Source organism: Strix uralensis, chromosome 9 (genome assembly GCF_047716275.1).
Source record: "Strix uralensis isolate ZFMK-TIS-50842 chromosome 9, bStrUra1, whole genome shotgun sequence".
Lineage (NCBI taxonomy): Eukaryota > Metazoa > Chordata > Aves > Strigiformes > Strigidae > Strix > Strix uralensis.
This window is the reverse complement of record NC_133980.1, coordinates 24,401,299-24,407,163: the sequence shown is the minus strand read 5'-3', so window position 1 is coordinate 24,407,163 and position 5,865 is coordinate 24,401,299.

Below are 5,865 nucleotides of genomic sequence, written 5' to 3'. Positions count from 1 at the left end.
ACTGCCAGTGGTGGAGTGGGAAACCTCCCATTTGCTGTTCCCAGCCACATTCATTGCCCCAGGGAGGAGCAGGTGATCCCTCCTGTTCCACGTCTGCCTCATTTACACTGCAGGGACCTGTGCACAAACAGGTGCTGCATGTGGTGCCGTGGGATTTTTCCAGCATTGCTCAATAGCTGGGTGTGCTGTTAGCTTTTAAGGAGGAGGCTGCGTTAGCACCTCAGACCCCAGCGGGCAGCCTTGAAGGCAGCATGCTGCAACCCCTTTGCTGTATGGGGACGTTAGCCTGCCAGCAAGCTGCATGCTTACCGTGCTGCATCCGAAGGGGTATTTGAAATACGTATTAAAAGCTCCTTATAATGCAGGGAGTCTTCAATAGCACGGGGGAAGGCCCAGGATGGGAAGCGCTTTCTGAAGTTTCGAGCCCATACACCGAACACCCTACTCCCTTCCCCCACAGCTAGTCTGACAGCCCCAGCTTTCTCTGAGATCTTGCTAAGATCATTGCAAAATCAATCAGCTGCACAACCTGTGACACGAGCGAGCCAGCAGCGTGGGGCTGCCAACCCACACAGACTCGCCTGCTTCACCCACCAGGAGCTGGGGCTGCAGGTGGCCACGCAAAGCCAGTCACAGCTAATTTTAAAGCCAGCCTGTAGATTAGATGTAGGCACCTGTGCATGGTTTACTCCATCCTGGGCATTTTTTTTTTTTTTGGACATTTTTGTGGTGACCTCCAGTGCTTATTCTCAGCTTATATAACAACACATTGTTGTGACTGCTCCCAAATATTCAACCTACAAAATGATGTTCATGTGAGGACCAAATTGAACTCAGCCAAGTCATATAAAATGCTGCCTAAAGTTGCTACTTTCAGTACTCAAAACCGAAACAACAGCTGTGTCAGGTCCAAACCTTTCTCTAAAGGGTAATTCTATTGGTCAGTATTTTCCAATACTCCCTCACAGAGACCATTAACATGGTGCTGATGGTATGATTACCACAAAGGCCACTATACATTCAAAAACACTGAGCTGTAATTTTCCTTCATTTTGCAAATCCAGCTTGCCAAATTTCTTAATGATGTGCATTGCTAAATCACTGCACACTTGCCCACAGGCACTTCCCCATCCTCCTTGGCACTGTCAGACCCAGTCACACTGCAGGAGGAGGTACCTGGGGGCCAGCAATAGGCTGCACCTCCCCAAAACCTCTGCAGACTTTGCAGAGGGCAGCGCTCTAACAAGGCTGCTGACAGAGGAGCATTTTCAGAAGGCAGCCCCATGTATCCACAGTGCCAAATCAAGTCAGCTTGTAGCTTCTTTGAGTTTCAACATGCAACAATTTCTGGAGAACGGCCCATGAGGATTGACTGTGGTTCTAGCAGTGACAACCACAAAATCACCACCTGAAAAGAGCGAGAAATGAGTTAGGGCCTGATCCAAATCTTTACTATTACTTTACTGAGAACAAGTTGCTCCGTGAATAACAAATGGGGGAAGAGTGTGACATCCTAGAGAAATCTCTTTAAAAGATGACAAATTTTGAGAGGTTGTCTTCAACATTAACTTGTCTTCTTTTTTGAAACTTCTTTCCCTGTTCAGAATATGAGAATATTTCAATCTTTGCATAACATGATATCAATTAAATTCAAATACATATCTAAAAATTCAAGTATGAAACTACACACTTGGCCTTTTCACATTAATTAATCCAAATGAACAGAATAACGTACTGGCTTCCACTGGAGAACATATTTGTGCTAGCAAGAACAGTTAATTAGAGCTGGCACGAACACCTTCCACATTCACTATGAATAATAAAATTCCCAGAGCAAATATTCTCAGCAAACTTAAGGAAACAGCTGATTCTTGATTCTTCAACCCACCCATTTCTTTTAAGATTTTAGCAAGAGTGAAGGAGTTAAAGTACTGGTAATCGTCCAGCAGTCCCTGCATCATGTGCTCTTCCTGCTTGACTAACGCACCCAGCTCCAGCCCATCCTCTGACGTGACCTGCCTACAGAAGAGGCATCTAAGTCTATATAATCAGTCCCAGTGGCAACGCTGCCTTGCATGTTATATCGTCTCTGCAGTATCCTCCCCTTGCCTCCAGCAGGCCATTAGTCGCAGCCCAGTGATGGATAGGCGAGGGCAGGGGCTAAGGCTCTGGGCTGTGCTGCACCGCTCCCGTCTGCAGGTGTTTTGTAAGGAGATGCCTCTTGGGGACCATCCCCTGTGATGGGGCATGCAGCATGTGCCACCTTGCTGGGAGAGCTCGGCCCCACAAGACCCAGCTGGGAGCTGTGAGGACCCCGTGGAAAAGGGATTATATGAAAGGAGACTATGGGGATGGGAAAGGTCACTTAGTGAAGTCACTTAGCTGAAGCTGTTGGGGAGGCAGCTCCAACCTAAATGAAGAGATTTTCCTTTAATACAACAGAGGCTGAAAGCAGCAGCCACAAGTCAGCACGCAGGGACACCCAACTGGTATTTCTGCTCAGCACTTACCTCCTTACCTGCAGACACAGCAAGTCAGAGCCAGCTGCATTTCAGAGTAAGCAGGTCTAGTCCTCACGCAGAGAAGCAGAAGCATCCAATGTACAAGGGGTTGTGTACACAGCAGTCAGGAAAAGCAACAGCCAGTATCACCCTGTCCTAAAGTCAGTCTTGTTTTAAAAAATACCAGTCATTAAAAATATCTGACACCCAAGGGTATTCATATTGTCTAACTTAGGAGACTAAGGTATGCAGAAACTCCTAAACTGAGGACTCAAAATCATCCTCAAGAGATGCCCTTACTCTCTAGGAAGCAAAGGCTCCTAATTTTAGTACGACAAGTGGGATGGTCCAAATGTCACTTCAAGCTCCAGTTCCCTTTTCGGTCTCATTGAGCCCTGGTGGCAAGTAAGGCTGGCTACTGGATAGAAAATAAGGGACTTTTCCTGTTGCAGTATGACGCAAATTAAGAAATAAAAATAAATTTTAAAAAAAGATTCAGATCGAACCAAAATTAGGTTATCTCAGGTTTTTCCAGCACACACACACACACACAAAAAAAAGTCATATTTTGTTGACATTCTGGTCAACGTGTTTCTTTTAACACAAAATGAAGTGTTTCTTTTGTTCCTATGTTACTTGACCATTTTAATTCAGCATTTTTAGATAAAAATTGTTTCAAAGCAAGAAACAGTAACTCGGTTACTAAAATAATAAAACAAATGCTTCAGCTTCACATCAGGAAGTTTAGCTACTCCCACCCACCTTTTTGTGCTATTATTTTATTTTTCTTCCACTGACAATATTGGCTAAAACTCAGCCCATATTTGTTAGCGACTCTCTCCCCTCAAACTCTGCTTTCCGTTCTCCCTGCAATGGAGCTGCAGCACCTCATTGATTTCACTGGGACATGAGTGCTCCCATCAAGAATTGTACTTACCAAAATAGAAAGAAATGAGCATCTACCTGAGACCTGGGACACTAACCTGGGAAACTATTTTTGTTAGATTATATAGCTGCCCAAACATGCCCTTTTTTCTCTGGAAAGCTGTGACAGCATCCACAATACTTACTTTCATAATGTCCTGGCCGGAATTCTGAATAGCAGCAGCAAAATGCTCGGGAACAACTTGTACATCCTAAGGCACATACTTACGTATGTGTAAGAGTGATAACAGGCTTTCATTAGCTTGGCATCAGCATAGCAGACAGCTGTTCATGTCGAGCTAAATGGGCTGTAGACAATTCCTAGTAAGGACAACTGAAAGTCCTATAAACCATAATAAAATGGGGACTGCTCAGTTTTCAGATACGTGCATCAGGGAGCCATTCCACAAGGTAACACTTGAGAGATATCTTCATTCTTCACAGCATAAAAGTGGCCCAACAATCCCTCTTCATTCCCAGAACCAAAAGGTGATGTGTGGAGAGCAGCTTCCTGCTGCCCATACCAAGCCAGCATGGGCAGCACGGCCCTTCAGGCACTCCAGCACACCCTGAGGACCAGGCGCTCCACGTCCATGCTGGCAGCGGGCGGTCAGCCCCTGGCAGAGCTGCTGCCTGAGAGCACAGAGCTTCCTGTGCCTCGTGGCGTCACCAGACTGGCGGTGGGCAAGCGCACCCGCTGCCTGTGCTTCGCTGCCCCTTCCCGAGGGACCTAGCAAGCCCTCCTGCCACCTGCCCCAGAAGCACACGTGACACATCAACAAGATGCAGCCATTCCCCCCACCAAAACCAGGCTCCTCATCATGCTGGTGAAAATACAGGTCCTTCAGCCTCCTTGCTGAGTCTACATGGTCCATTGCAGCCAAAACTCTCCTCGTCCCAAGGCTGCAGAAATCCCAGCAGACTGCACTTCATGGGATGGGAGTGGACTGTAAATGTAGCTGTAGAAGACTTCTAACAAATAAAGAGCTCATATACGAGTTCCTCGCAACTGCTAACAGGTTTCCAATACGTTTTAAAAATCCACCAGAGCCTGGAAGTGGATGTGCCTAGAGTTAAACCAAAACTTTGACTTACTGAGCACTGCCTGGCAAAGCTAAACTACCACTGAGTCATACTGCAGTATGCAACTATTAAAAGGTAAATTATATGAGGTGCTAGCTGCTATTACAGTGACCCATATCTTAGGATTTCAACTGCATCTCTGCCACACAGTCCTCCTAAAGCAGGCTTTATTGCCAAGCTTTTATATGTGCCACTGTTCAATCAAATAAAGCAGCCTTCTGCCAGAGCGTGAGCAAGATTAGGAAGTAGGACTGATTATTTCAAGTCTCCTAAGAGCAAGTGGCAATGAACACAACCTCAAGAAATGAAAAACTGAACCAAGAGTGAATGTTAAAAAGAAAATGCAAAATTTCACAATACAAGCTGGTTTTCTTTGCACTGGATGAGTCTCAAGGTGGATGACTTACTGGTAACTAGATTTACTGAAATCCATCAGTCATGTTCTTAATAGCAGCATTTCAGCCTTCAAAAGGGGAATATGTCTGAAGGGGTCAGGTTCCCCATGGGGTGATGCAGAGCTGTTTCCTCAGCCCAGTGCTGATGGAAGGTGAGGGCCATCAGGCAGAGCTGGCTGGGCCAGCTCAGGAGAAGAAGCTTTGGCAAACATAATTACTGTAAGATGCAGCTCTCTTCTGCAGAACCCAAATAATGGAAAAAGTATCCAGATACTCAAGACGTAAATGCAAAATGCAGCAAAAATGACTGTAACAAATGAAACATGAAGTTCCTCACCAATTGACCAAAGACTAATTGTGGAAAGAGGAACAGTTGAGTTCAGGAACAACGTTCTGACACTTCCCTACCAGAATGATGAAAGAGGGCGAGAGAAATCTCGCGAGAGCATTAAGGGACCCACATTGCTGGAGCGAGGAGAGGAGCGAAGCCCTCTGAAGACCTGCCCTGCAGAGCCCGTCAGAAGGCAACAGCAGGCTTAGGTCACATGTAAACAGACAAATTTCTATGTAGAAGTCTGGTAGCTGGAGAAGCAAGGCTGAGCGTGACAATCAGACACCCACCAGCCACCCAGAGGTATCTTGCTGCTTCACAGACCTCAGTTTGGCAGCAACTTGCCCACCACGGGCTGCCCTTGGGTCTCCCAGGGAAGTGCAAGGACAGGGGAAAAGCCCTGCAGAGCCTGCAGGCATGGGCAGGCTCCACAATGGGCTGCTCAGCCACATCCCCACACAGCTCCCATCACCATGGGGAAGGGCCTCCACGCTGCAGCATCCGCCCACTACCTGCCTCCAAGATGCCGCCGGACCAGCCCCTCCAGAGCCATCTGGCTGCTGCCTCCCACGAGTGACAACTTTGTGGAGGGCATGTGCTTTCCATTCTGAACAAACACACGCTTTACATA